Genomic DNA, 16,130 nt, shown 5'->3' with positions numbered 1-16,130 from the left:
AAGACATCATATGTAAGAAATAAAGATGGTTTAACTTTTGGCCTTTTATGAAACAAATGTCGCAATATGTCCGGCAGAGTGCGCTAGAATTACAGAAAAATATCATCAAATATACAGAATCTATTAAAGTTCGAAACCTATCAGTGGCTTTTTTGACGGCCTTTATACTTTTACACACACAGAGATACACAAACAATATATATATATATATATATATATATATATATATATATATATATATATATATATAGGATTACTTCATTTAATCATTTAAATTAATACATGAAGATCTAATTTTATGCGTAAAATTTCAGTATTTACTCCAACAGTGCACACTATATAGGTAGAGCTAGGTAGTAAATTATGAAAATATGTAGTGTTATATATTTTCTCAGAACTTACTAATATATATATATCTAGAAGTGTAAACCATTTTGAGTTTCAGAGCAGTTTCAGATGGTTCGCTGTTACACACAAGTCCTGGGAGGTGACTTGTTTGTAGTAGACAATTCCACAGAACAAAGTATTCTTACCGTGTCGAAACCCTGGAAAAGAACATGTGAAATTGTTCCAGAAAAGGTTTGATTGGTTGGTAGCAGAACGTGAATTAATTTGATTCGTCAGATCTTAGCAGCATCGTTTAAATAGAATGCTCCGACTGTGTGGGATCATACTCCATTACCACCCCAGTGTGATGGGATGTGTCTCCCAGCGGCTTCGGCTGCAGGGAGACAGGGTAGTACGTGTCAAGGATTCGTCACTTGACACTCAGCCCAACAGGTGAGGGGCCGGGAATTGGCCCAGTACCTGTTGGACTGAGGTACACCGCCTGGGTAATACCTAGGAGGTCCACCCTCCCAGGCCTTGCCACCGGGCTTTCCGGTGGGGCAAGTTTATTGCTTGCTGCCTGAGGCGCCCCGACCGGGGAATGCCGACGGGGTTACTCAGGCAATTTTTAAAAGTGCAGGAGTGCCTCTCCTTTAGGGGAGCCTGCGGGGTTCCCACTTTCCAGGCCTTGTGCCAAATAATGCTGATGTGGGCAGCATTTAAATAAATACCCCATTACCACTCTGTGATGGGAAGTGTCTCCTAGCGGCTTCGGCTGCAGGGAGACAGGTTAGTACATGTCAAGGATTCGTCACTTGACACTCAGCCCAATAGGTGAGGGGCCGGGAACCGGCCCAGCATCTGTTGGACTGAGGTACACCGCCTGGGTAATACCTACGAGGTCCACCCTTCCAGGAAACTCTTGACATTGCCAGCTGTGTGAATGGGGGCATTATCCTGCATGAAGATGGGATTATCATCCAAATTCAGACCAAAGTAGGGTAGAAAATGCTCAGTCAACATATTAATGTACTTCGTCGAATTAATTTGACCTTGCAAGCGAACTATAGGCCCTGGTCAATTAGTACTAATAATGCCCCAAACCAAAACTGAACCTCCACCACATTGCAGTGTTGAAACTGAGCACCTAGGATTAAATTCTTCGTCTTTCCTCCGACGGACGTATTGCCTCCCATCACTGCCAAGCCTATTGAACTTGCTTTCGTCGCTAAAAAGCACTTTTGACCAATATGAAGAGCCATGATTTTCATTGCATCTGACGAAGTCTCGACGGTGCTTTCTTTTCTTTACAGAAATCATGGGCTTGTGTCTTGCAACATATCCTCGCAAATTAAATTCTTTTAATCTGTTCTTGACAGTAGAAAGAGAGCACGTTTTAAAATAATTGCACTCTTATTTGATTTGGGGAGTCGTTTCTAATCTGTTTCTTATGCTGCGGATCTTGATAGCATTGTTTTCCCTGTAAGAAGTAAGTCTAGTACGACCAGATTTAGGTGCATCACAAACATAATAATATAGATAGGGTTAAATTATATATATATATATATATATATATATATATATATATATATATATATATATATATATATATATAATTTTTAATAATTTAAACCAACGTACACTTGTTTCATGCTTACGCAATAATCAGTTTAGTTTAACAATGCCCGCCAGTAATACATATATGTAAATATTTTTACGGAATTGTCACTCTTCTCTCTCTCCCTTTCTCTCTCTTCCTGTATATATATATATATATGCATATATATATATATATATATATATATATATATATTAAAAAATACTAATTAAAACGTATATACACTAGTATTCATGTTTACACTAATACATCACTCATGCGTTTTTTTATTTTATTACCTATACATATATATTTTAAAAATTAATGATTAATTTAGACCTACATACGCTAGTGTTTCATGCTTCATCTGCAAACAATTAATATATGTATACGTTTTTTTTCAAAATTGCACACACACATATACAATTATTATTATTATTATCATTATTGTAGAGCTACATACAAAAGTGTTCATGCTTACGTAATCATCAGTGTAAGGTCAAATTTCTCTTCGGTAATATATATATATTTCCTTTCGGTGATATATATATATATACTAGCAGTTTTCCCCGACATTGGAATGCTTTTAACTGAAATTGTCTGCTTTGAGCTGCCGCCCGTTTTCATCTATTGGCGATCACTGGATGCTTGTGGCGGAGAGTGAATGGAACTGGTAGGCATTGATGTGTTTACTGGTTGAATTTACATTGGTTTCACAACTCTCATTCCCTGTTGCCGGCATGCTATCCATTGGATTACTTCGAAATGATATTAATACGGATATTTTCGTTTACTGGCTGACACTGTCTTCCTTTATAATTATCAATCATGACCAGTGTCGTGCTTAATTAGACGGCTCTGAAATTAAACCGATTGTAGTTACAATCCGTTATTAACAGGAGTGAGCACTGGCTGACCCTGGCGCACAATAGTTCACACGAGCAGGAAAATCTTTTGTCTTCATATGTATGGCTCTGTCATCAATTGGCGGACACCGTCATCGATGGTGGACATTGCTATTTTAAGGTCTTTAATGTCATTTATGGTGGCGGTCACTGTGGAGCACTGTTGTTTAGGCTGTTACTGCTTTATTGAAGAATATGTCCAGTGCTATTTTTTTCGAATTAATGTTACAATTAAATATAATGTAGCGGAGGCAATCAGAGTTAACGGTATACATTAGTTGAAATTGACTCTGTCTGAAGAAGCAGCAATTTTTCAATCTTTGGAATATGATGATTAAAGAACGAATAAGGGAAACAAGGATGACGAGATTACCGAAAGAAAACCCCAGTACCCCTTTATACTCATTTAATGTAAGGCAGCACATACGAGCGCGTGGGAAAATATCAGCAGCAGCAACGGATGTGTAGCAAGCGATTGTATTAGCAGCAGGAGCAGCGTTTGGACACGTCTACAAATTAGAAAGTGTGCGCAAGCTGCTGCGGAAAGAAAAAATAGGACACCGAGTAGTCGAGGGGAGACAAAGTCGGCGTCAAAGGGGATAGATGTATAAACTAAAGACGAGAATGGGCTGGCCGTAACCAGCGTTCTAAAGAAAGAGAACCGTACCAGGCAAAATGGACTTATGGTAATGAGAGACATTTAAGCGTCGAAACGGGAGAGTAACAGTAAAAAAATGCTTTTGTTAAAAAAGAAAAAAAAAATGCCGACTCGATTTAACTTCTTTTGTTTGTTGTCACTGCGCCGTTATATAAATCTCTTATTAAGTAGAAGCGTGCGTGTGTATGTGTGTGTCTGTGTATAAATCACTTCTACATCCCACACCATTGGACCGATCATGACAAAACCTGGCATAATGCTGATCCCCCACGCAGGGATGGAGCACACCATCTTTCAAGGTTAACGTCAAATATCAAGGTCATAGCCGAGGGCCAAACCTTACCTGATGGTGTCACCTAAGGAGGGCTCAACTCATTTCTCAATGTCAAGGTCAAAGGTTAAAGTCATATTTAATTCGGCTCTTTATAAACTCTCTCATCTGGGGATGGTTCGCACCAAGTTGGGTTTCATCACTTTCCAGGGGGGGGATCATCATGACGCCGGCCAACTTCTTTGTGAATGCGAATCAGATCACCTTCTTCCATCTCCACCCCCTAAACCAATTTTAACAAATTTTAACCATTGTGATTCTTTGGAATTGTGTCAATTTTTATGTGTACTAATATGTCAACTTTAATATAACTTATCTGCTTTAAAGTTCATGGTTGGATTTTAGTCAATTCAGGAGGAGGAAGTTCAAAAATTATTAACACCTTAAGAAATAGTTGCTCTTTGAAAATCCACTTACTGCAAAGGGGCACCCGAGCATGAAGAAGAGTCCGGACGAAGCGCGGCTATCCTTGCTAGTATTAAATATGGCATATCTAAGATAGTCTCTATGTGAGAATTAACGAATTGATCCAATTATATTATTTTTTTTAATGGGAAACATGATTTGAATTTGGAACAATTATTTCTTTAAAACAGCTTTCCACAACGAATAATGTTCGGAAACTGAGGTACCACTATATTAACATTAAGTACTCCAGTTTACGACCCAATCTCAACAGCTTTTTGCAAGTAAGGTGATCAGCCGGAAGATGCCGAAGCGATTAACCAGTCAGCTGTCAGAAACGACAAGTTGTAATGGAAGCGTGATTCATTAAATCAAATAGAAACACATTGACAAAGGGAAATCCATAGTCACATGACATGTTGAAAGTCCTTTTCGGTTTAAACATGTTTTTCACATGTTTAAACCAAAAAGGTATTTCAACACGTTATTTGACCGTGGATTTCCCTTGTCAATGTGTTTCGATTTAGAATGTTGTTTTTTAACATGGAGAAGGGTAATGTAGTGTTTTGAATTGATTGTGTGACAGTCTTCGGTTTGACAACTTACAGTTGTTTACGTAAGTTGCCGAAAAATGTCGAAGCGTAGTTGACGGAAATTGGCTCGTAAACTGGATAAGTACCTCTGTACTGCTTTTCTCGTCATAGTTCTTATCACAACATTTTTTTTCTATCTTACTTTCATTTTTTTTTTTTAAATTCTACTACCGTTGCTTTTCTTGCCGTTGTATCTCTTTTATTTTTTACTTGATTTTGTTTCGTCTCCCCTCTCACTTCCAACATCTACACATTCCTTCCCCACGCCTTTCCCTTCCTTCTTTTACAATCCCCTCCTTTTATTGCCATCGCCTTCCTTTTCATGAAGCAAAACTGTTTCTATTTTAAACAATGATCTTCGTTGTCTCCTTTTAATTCGTGACCCGTATCTACCTTAGGCGAATAGTTTGCCAAGGGGTGCTTCTGAAATAACGCACGGGTCAGTCACTCCGAAGTTGCTGATCTACATTTAGAATGGCAAGCATTTCTCATTCAAATAAAACCAATATGGTTTGAACTAACTGACCAGACACTGGAACAGAGCCCAAAATGAACGACTTGCTATGGACACATTACGTTATTCAACCGGCACTGTACGGAGTGAAAGCTTGGCAAGTTTGAATTCCCTTTGTTTACATTGCATTAACTAATGGTATTGATGATTTAAGATTTTTAACTACTCTTGAATTTTAATTAATATGTGTTTATACTAAACATGTACTTAAATTTAACTTAAACATGTATGGAGTATTGTTGTCATATTTGGGCTGGTGCACCTGCTGCTAATCTCGCGCTCCCATACAAAATTCAAAAGAGAGTCAACGGTACAAGCTCCGACGAACAGCAAGCACTTGTGCCCCCACGACGTAAATACCCCAACAAACCCGACAAGCAGCTAAATCCCACCCCTACACACTAGAGATGTAAGAGATCTTTCTAATCCAGTTGTTTCTTCCCTAGGGCTTCTAAACTTTGGACTCCCCTTCCCGGTCCTTGCTTCCCAAACTGTACTGACATGCAGAAGCTCAAGTGTAACGTAACCTGACATCTTGCTGACCAACCCCCTACACAGTACCCTTGTAGCCTATGTCCCTGATAGTATCTCCCTACTTCAAAGTGAAAATGTGCCTTGTTTGGGGTGGAAATGTAAAACTAATGTAAAAAAATGTATTAAATACTTTAAATATATTTTTGTGCCATTATTATTTTTAAAAAATGTATTAAATACTTTAAATATATTTTTGTGCCATTATTATTTAAAAAAAATGTATTAAATACTTTAAATATATTTTGTGCCATTATTATTTTAAAAAAATGTATTAAATACTTTAAATATATTTTTGTGCCATTATTATTTTTAAAAAATGTATTAAATTAAATATATTTTTGTGCCATTATTATTTTAAAAAAATGTATTAAATACTTTAAATATATTTTTGTGCCATTATTATTTTAAAAAAATATGTGAGAATTTAATATAATATAAATTATTGACACTTTCTTAAACGACTATGAATCATCGGATTAACATCTTAAGTAATCTTCGTCTTGAAATAATTATTGATCCGACGACCTTATATTTTCTTTTCTTAAATTTCTTAATATACTATTTTGCAACAGCTTCTCAATAGATTACAAGAATATTTGAATATATAACTTCAGATTTTTTTTTAATTGTCTGGCTCGCATTTTTTTTTCGTATGTTACGTAGCTCTGTATTCGAGACAAAAAATGGCGGACTATCTATAAATGAATCACACAAAGTGCCTTTATTAAATTTCCATACTTTTTTTCAATTCATGACAGTTTAGTATCATTCGAAATAATATCCTCCGGCTGCATTTCACTTGTATCAGCCTCTGTCATCTCCTCAATTGTCTAATAACAACAGCTTCTATATGGCAATCACTCCAGCTTTCATATTGAAAAGTTCGTGATATTGTTTTAAATGTATAAACACACACACCCACACACGCATATATATACATATATATATACGAGCAAACAGTTAATAAAACATGTTAAAAAACACTTTGAAATGAGTTAAAAACATATTTAATCTGAAAAGGAAACACTAGATCAGTGGATAGCCATTAATCCGCGGAGTTTCGAATAAATACTTTCCTTCTCATCAGAGGGTAGGAATTAGCAAAATGCGGAATCGGATTTGCATGCAAAATTATTTGATGAAACAACAACTAAGTCTAAGATCTTACTTGAAAACAAAAACAAAAGTGAAGCAGAGGCTATATGGTGAAGAAAAAGGTGATTACACATGAATGGATAGTTTAGTAGAAGATAAATAATCCAGTGACGGTAAAATCCAAATATATAACTTCAAGAAAGTTAATTGAATTTCTATTTGCACAAGTAAAATCCAAGGAAATCCCGTAATTGGAAGAAGATGGTCCATAATAATCCAAAGGCAAAAATCCATGGAAAAATTAAAAAAATGTGTACAAGGAAAAAAGGAAAAAATTCAAATAATATTAATAAAAGAAAAATAAGACATGCTTTTCATTCTACTGCGGAGATATAAATATATAAATTATATATATATATATATATATATATATATATATATATTTATATATATATATATATATATATATATATATAAAGAGAGAGAGAGAGAGAGAGAGAAAGAAAGAGAGAAAGAGAGAGAGAGAGAAAAAAAGAAAGATAAATACATACATACTAGCAAGACCCATTTTTCGGTGTTGCCCGAGGCGATAGATGAAATATTAAGTAAGAAATATTTTAATAAATATTCTTTTTGAATCTCTCTCATAAACAAACAACAACAACAACAACAAAAAAACAAATGAAAATTTGATTATCTGATGCATCATGGTATGTATAATTATTACGGATAAGATGCTGAAGACATTTCTAGCAGAAAAATTAATGCGGAAGACAATGAATGTTTTTGTAGTGAATTAAAAAAAAAAACTAAATAAAATGAGCAATCAACGGAATTGCGGTGCCGTAACTTCTGAAAATATGCACAAATGTATGCTTTTCCGAAAGGAGTCCATTCTTACTAGTGAATGTATTTTGTAATTTATATAGTGTATATTTAGTATGCATGTCTACTAAGGAGTCCATTCTTACTAGTGAATGTATTTTGTAATTTATATAGTGTATATTTAGTATGCATGTCTACTAAGGAGTCCATTCTTACTAGTGAATGTATTTTGTAATTTATATAGTGTATATTTAGTATGCATGTCTACTAAGGAGTCCATTCTTACTAGTGAATGTATTTTGTAATTTATATAGTGTATATTTAGTATGCATGTCTACTAAGGAGTCCATTCTTACTAGTGAATGTATTTTGTAATTTATATAGTGTATATTTAGTATGCATGTCTACTAAGGAGTCCATTCTTACTAGTGAATGTATTTTGTAATTTATATAGTGTATATTTAGTATGCATGTCTACTAAGGAGTCCATTCTTACTAGTGAATGTATTTTGTAATTTATATAGTGTATATTTAGTATGCATGTCTACTAAGGAGTCCATTCTTACTAGTGAATGTATTTTGTAATTTATATAGTGTATATTTAGTATGCATGTCTACTAAGGAGTCCATTCTTACTAGTGAATGTATTTTGTAATTTATATAGTGTATATTTAGTATGCATGTCTACTAAGGAGTCCATTCTTACTAGTGAATGTATTTTGTAATTTATATAGTGTATATTTAGTATGCATGTCTACTAAGGAGTCCATTCTTACTAGTGAATGTATTTTGTAATTTATATAGTGTATATTTAGTATGCATGTCTACTAAGGAGTCCATTCTTACTAGTGAATGTATTTTGTAATTTATATAGTGTATATTTAGTATGCATGTCTACTAAGGAGTCCATTCTTACTAGTGAATGTATTTTGTAATTTATATAGTGTATATTTAGTATGCATGTCTACTAAGGAGTCCATTCTTACTAGTGAATGTATTTTGTAATTTATATAGTGTATATTTAGTATGCATGTCTACTAAGGAGTCCATTCTTACTAGTGAATGTATTTTGTAATTTATATAGTGTATATTTAGTATGCATGTCTACTAAGGAGTCCATTCTTACTAGTGAATGTATTTTGTAATTTATATAGTGTATATTTAGTATGCATGTCTACTAAGGAGTCCATTCTTACTAGTGAATGTATTTTGTAATTTATATAGTGTATATTTAGTATGCATGTCTACTAAGGGATGGTTGAATCCTAAAATTTATAAAGATTTGACTCTTTTCTTCATTAAAAATCATTAAACATCAGTTAATCAACAAATTTTTGTGAAAATTTCACTTTCCATGAAATCCTAACCAGGAAAAATAATGAACCTATTTTATTAAGTCTTGGTGAAAATGTATTACTTTATTCAAACCCAAAACACTTTCTGTATTAGTGACATCAATATTACTTGAAAAATAGTAAATCCTCAAACTAACTATATAAGTATTGAATTAAGCAATTTTATCCTTATTTAGAAAACCCCAAATATAATGGCAAAATGTTATTCATGGTATTTAAAAAAATGCATAAATCTTAAATGTAATATTAAATGATTTCTATAGAAATAGCTGAATCCACTATGAAAAATTTCCCCCACTCTTTATCTGTGCCTAAATCAAAGCGTGGATTCCAAGAACAAAGCTTCTTTCTTAGAAATACACGCCTGTGGAACTCTGTTCCGTCTGCCTGCTTCCCACCTAACTACAACATGGATGTCTTCACGTCCAACATTAACAAATTCCTAATGAACCGCCCCCTTAAGTAAACACTTCATCAAATCTCCACACTAACGTACTGTACTTGCAATAACCCTTATCCCTGAGTGGCTTCCGGGCCTTGATAAGTGGTGACCACCGTGTAAAAAAAAACTTGGAAATTAGAAAAATTCAACAGACGTTACATTATAATAAGTACAAAGGCACAGCAACGCAATAGAAACACGATATCCGCCATTCCCAAGCTTTACAGCTGCCGTCATTCTCAAAGAAATGTACGACTGAATTAATCAATTCTAGAAATTACGTTAAGAAATTTAGAGGGATAAAAAGAAAGTTTTCTTTTCTTGAGAGTGTGTAGTATTTTCATGAATAATACTTGTTTTAAATGTAAATGGAACACAGTATCAGTATAATTAGCGAATTTAATTGACTTTAATTGACATCTGGGCAGGAGCTGCTAGAAAGGACTTGTCCTGCCTTGATAGAGTTCAAAATAGACTTCGTAGCCTCGTAGGAGATGTCCTTTTCTCCTCCTTACAACCTCTATCTCACAGAAGAGATGTTGCGAGTTTGTCTCTGATGTATCCTTATTTTCATGGAAAGTGTTCAACTGAGCTTCAATCTATGGTCCCCCCTCGCCAAACTTTCACAAGAAACACTCGTCTAGCTGTAAACACTATCAATAATTTCCCCCACTCTTTATCTGTGCCTAAACCTAAACATAGATTCCATGAACAAAGCTTCTTTCTTAGAACTGCACGCCTGTGGAATTGTCTTCCGTTTTCCTGCTTTCCGGCTGACTACAATATGGTTGTGTTCAAGTCTAAGGTAAATAAGTTCTTGATGAGCCGTTCCATATAAGTTATTAAATTTACCAAATTTTCATTACTAATGATTACTATATTGACCAACTTCTACTGTACACTCTTTAACCCTTATCCTTGAGTGGCCTCTGGGCCTTGATAATGTGGTGATGCCTTTGTAAAAAAAAAAAAAAAAAAAACTTATACACAATTCTGTTCGAATGAAGGTGTTTCTAGTTCGACAAAATTCAGTATAATTTAATAATTAATAAATGATTTTATTAGCTATTTAAATTAATAAAATGGCAGTGTAATTATACTGTGAATTTGATTGAACCTTCGAAACTTAAAATGCAACTATAGGTTAATTTACAACTATAGAATATTCGGAGACATTGCTTAGAATTGTCGAAAAAAAACAAAACAGGAAATTAAAAGCAGATGTACAATAAACATATAGTCAAATTCATGCTAAATTAAGTATTAAGAGATAATAATTTGTTCAAATTCTGAAACAAATAAAAATCCATAAGCTCGATATTTAAAATAGAATATATATAATATTTTCCTGGCCTTTCGTACTTTTTAGAATTTTTAGCTCAGCTTTTTTTTTAAGACTACGTTTTGTGTAAAATCTCTCTTTCGATATTTTTGAATAATTATGGCATAAAATAAGTAAATTTGATGTAGCTAATAACGATAATAAGACTTGAAATGTAAGAATTTGTAAGAATTCCAGGAAATCATTATTTGTATTGGCAGGAAAAATATTTTTGCATAAAAAAATCCAAACCGTAGGATTACAGATACCGATTTTAATGCAATAGAATATCAGATTTTTTCTCTGTAGCAAATAATGCAAGTAATGCTAGCTTTCAAATACGAGCAAAGTAATAAGAAAGACAAATATATAAATAAGTGATAAAACTGGTCTGATGTGTATTTGTCATCGTTTTTAAGAAATTGAACCGAAATATATAAAGACACACACACATACACACCCACATACACACACATGTATATATATGTATATATATATACATATATATATATACATATATATATATATATATATAGAGAGAGAGAGAGAGAGAGAGAGAGAGAGGAGCAAATAGTTAATAAAACATGTTAAAAACACTTTGAAAAAGAGTTAAAAACATATTTAATCTGAACAGGAAACATTTAATAAGTGGATACTCCTTAATCCTTTCCTTCTCATCAGAGGGTAGGAATTAGCTAAATGCGGGATCGGATTTTGCATACAAAAGTATTTGATGAAACTGCAAGTAAGTCAAAAATCTTACTTGATAACAAAAAGTGAAGCAGAGGGAATATGGTGAAGAAAAAGGTGATTTCACGTGAATGGATAGTCTGGTGAAAGACTATCAATACACGTGAAATCACCTGGCAGTAATATTCTATAAGTATTATCCCAACTAAATAAGAATTGCTCGATATGCAAGATAGAGCAAATAAATTAATTGTAGTGATTAAATCAATTTCAAAACACCCTTATTGAAATGAAGTGTTTGAGTTTCATATCAAAGAATTTTTATTATTCTAAGCAAGGCAAAGAATACTTTAGAAAATTAATCTCCTTAACCTATAGGGTTTCGATGTCTACCATCTCATCAGAGGAGAGAAAATATTAGTAAATATTTATAAAGGTGTGTACCCTTTTTGCTAAAGTCAGTGAGACATGGAAAGTCAAAGTCAAATAGTTACGGTCAATAATTATTACATATAGTTTTTTAACAAACAAGGTTTCCTCATCAGCAAATGTTGTGAAGGGTTTTTATTCAATTTAAAAGACACACACACACACACACACATATATATATATATATATTCTTCTTCAGAATAATGTTATATAGCAATCAGCTGGTATCAAGGCCTCACTGACACGTGTTTTGCCCTCTGCGACTCATCAGAGTAGCTGAATTTATCGAGATTCGAAATCGGGACACCATTATAGGAAGCCTAAACCTCTAACACCGAACCATCTCGAACGACTCGCGTTTTTTTATTTAGATGTTGTTTGTTGGCAATAATTTTCCCTTTGACAAATTTTGTATCCGCAAATGGGGAGCGGCATATCTATTGTTTTTTTGTTTTTTAAAATATAATTAACCACTGATACGTGTTCGTCTACGACTCATCAGAGTGGCTGAACCCAGCGATATTTGAAATTGGGACCCCATGATAAGAAGCCTTTACCTCTACCACTGAACCATCTCGCACGCTTGCTGGCTTATCGCGTTTTTTTATGTAGATGTTATTAAAGGGAAAATTATTCCCAACTCGCATTTTGGTAAAAATGCACTTTCGTATAAATAATTGAATTTATTCAAAAGTATCACAAACAAAAACAAACAAGCAACATATAGACCCCCCCCCCATATATGTATGTATATATATAGGGAGGTCCTGGATATGACCTTAAACTATATCCAGTGGTGAGGCCTCAGCTTGCGGGCTTTGGGGAGTGTGGCGCCACCCTTGCATTGCTCCCAGGTCCACTCTGATCCGGAGTGGTAGTATCTGTAAGGGTCCCAACTATGGGTTAAATAGAAACTGAATTGAAAACAACAAATATATCCTATTTAAAAAAAGTTCTTAAATCTTTGGATTCGGCATTAAATAAGCTGAAAAAGGGTTGATATGCCGTAAAACAAGAAAAGAAAGAAAGAAAGATATATGGGGAAGTTAAAAGAATATAATCGATTTTTTAATTGCCAATTCAAATCACCTTCTGTTGAGATACAGCGGTAACATTCATCTTATCTGTTTTCATTCGGGTTTACTATTAAAAAAGATTTCAAAATTTCCATCACCAACAGCAACACGCTTTGAGACTGAAATTTTCACAGCAAAGTTTCTGTATAAAACTCTTTTAAAAAGCTAGTTTGACACTACTAAAAAGGACTTAAGAACTTTATATAACATCTCTACTCTTTTGCTACTTAAGAACCTTCTCTTGTAATTGTTTCCTTATTGTCGTATTTTTATTCATCCTTATTTTTATATTTATTCTTCATTCTCTTATATTTAAGAAATTTGTACATCGAATACGCTTTTAGTTATTTTCTAATTATATACTATTTTATATTTTTTCCCCATGTTCTTATGTATTTTTTATCCACTGTTTCTACTTTATATAGTTTTTATATTTTGTCTTTTGCAATTTATCTTTTTACCGTTATTGTTTTATTATTATTTCTCATATTTTGTACTTCAATTAAATAGTAAGTTGTAATTCCGATACCTCTACTCATATATACGGACCTAATATAAATCTCCCTTAGTAAAGCCATTCATAGTATAACCCATTAATTCATATGATTAAATATACATCCTCTTTGACTCACTTATCCTATATTTTTTCCTTTTATATCACAGAGATCACTTTAGTTCTCCAATTTCCTTCCGAACAGTTTCATACTGCGCAATTATTTCGCTCCTAATGTGGCTATCGCTAGACGTCGCATCCCTATTATGTTTCCTAGCATATTATTTCCTCTTATGATGAGAAGCATTAGACTTCGAGATACCATGGTATAAAGAGTTATACTTATCCTACACCCTTTATTGATGTACAATCCTTATTAGATAAACGAATAAATCTTAATATATTAGTATATATTGTTTTATATCATTTTTTCATATTTTATTGATACTTTCTCTCTCTCTCTCTCTCTCTCTCTCTCTCTCTTTCTGTATATATATATATATATGCGTGTGTGTGTGTATGTGTGTATGTTTGTGTGCGCCCGCTTGTGTTAATTATACATATTATGGTTAAATGTATATAACTTTTGTCAGAATAAAACTATTCTTGAGAGCCCTAAGTAAACTTGTACAACGTCAATAACATGCTCAAATATCCCATGGACACATGGAAAGAAAGAAAATATAAAATTGAAATGTTTTAATTTGTAAAAAAAAATCGATTTCCATCTAGCTAGTTTAATTTGTTGAAATATGCTTTGGATTCTATTAGAAAAGCGTGTCATTTTTGTTTGCTTCTAAATTGACAGAGTAGGTTGTTAGATTCCTTCCTTTTTGCATATATTCAACACTTTAAATGCTTCGTTCGAGGGCTTATCAATTATTACGCACGATTTCTATCGCTTTTAAATCCAAGCTTGCTGATTTATTTGTTTCTTTATGAGCGATTCTTTGGTATTTTTTCTCCTTTCTTTTAACTCCTTGAGCGCTTTTAAAGAGACAAATTATCTGCTCTTTGTTTACATTCTAGTCGACCCCCATTTGCGACGTATTATTTGCAAATATTAATTTATTATTTAAATATTGCAAAGTATTAAAGCGTCAACATCTAGTCACAGACCGCCACTGAAAATACTATCATGAACATACCAACACGGTTTTCGACTACAATAAAGAAAGGCGGCATTTTGTATCTATGTTTCTGCTCCCTATTGAAACCCGTCAAAAAAGCTCGTGACGATGCCTAACCTATCCAAAGTTAGAATTGTCTTGGACATTACATTATTTTATTTGACATCATATATAATTTATATAATTCAAAACAATGTACTACACTATTGTCCAAAGGATGTATTGATATCTGTCAGATGTGTATAATTATGAAAAGATACTATACTTACCCCAACGGAGGGGGTAATTACTATGAGGATGGTTTATATCTGACAGCAGAACAGAGACAACACTGACTTCTGTGTAATAAATTGCGAACAGACGGGCTTACCTGACAAACGCTCGAGGTGTGCACTCTGCAAAGCGGGCACGTCCAAAGAAAATTGGCAAGATGGCGGCGGCCGGTTAATATTGCCAAGTAATCACGCAAAATCTCGTGTTCTCTCGCACACACGAGAGTTCAGCTTAGCATAAAAACGGGTCACTGTGAGCAAGAAGGGAGAAGGAAAAACGTAGCCAAGACAAAGACGACGCTTCTGACGACTGAGAAGAAAAAAGAAGAAAAAGAGCAAGAAGTAGAAGAGGAAGAAGAGAACGATACATGAGAAGACGTGGTGTGTGCGGTTTTGAGTAAATCGAAACAGACAGGGAAAAAAAACTCTGATTACAAGCTATTTCGGCTTTGGTATGGAGAAATTTGACATCAGATTAATTCCGGAATTCGATGGCTCCCCCACTGGTCCCACGATGGTCGAATGGCTGGAAAAGGCTGAGCGCGTTTGCCGGTTGTGCAAGATTAAAGACCCAGCTATGGTTATCCCATTGAGACTCACTAAAGGGGCTTATGCCGTGTACCAGCAGCTAGGGGAGGATCCGACCATGGAGCAGATTATACAAGCGCTATACGGGGCATTTGGTACAGACCCTTTTGTCGCCTGGAGGCAGTTTTCCGAACGCCGACTTGGGCCGGGGGAGACAGTGGATGTCTACATGGCCGACTTGAAAAAGCTTGCCACTCCCTTCGGCGGTGCAAGTGATCGCATATTGGCATACGCCTTTTTGTCGGGACTTCCGGATGAGGCAAGTCGACTGCTGCGAGCATCGTCAAGACTCACTGAGATTCGATTGGAGGAGTTATTGGCGAGAGCACGAAACATCTTGAAAGACGATCGAGAACTAGTCTCCGCAGCTGTTGACACTCTGGACTCGCCAACGAAGGGTCTACGATGCTATACCTGTGGTGGCCCCAACCACTTTTCCAGAGACTGCAAAAGCGGTACAAGGCGCACCCCTAATTATGGAGCACGACAAGTAATACGGTGTCACCAATGCAATAAGCCAGGCCATATAGCGCGGAATTGTCCGGGAAAC

The sequence above is a fragment of the Euprymna scolopes genome, chromosome 15, assembly GCF_053919585.1.
Source record: "Euprymna scolopes isolate OS-2025 chromosome 15, ASM5391958v1, whole genome shotgun sequence".
Classification (NCBI taxonomy): Eukaryota; Metazoa; Mollusca; class Cephalopoda; order Sepiida; family Sepiolidae; genus Euprymna; species Euprymna scolopes.
Note: the sequence above shows the minus strand (reverse complement) of the source record.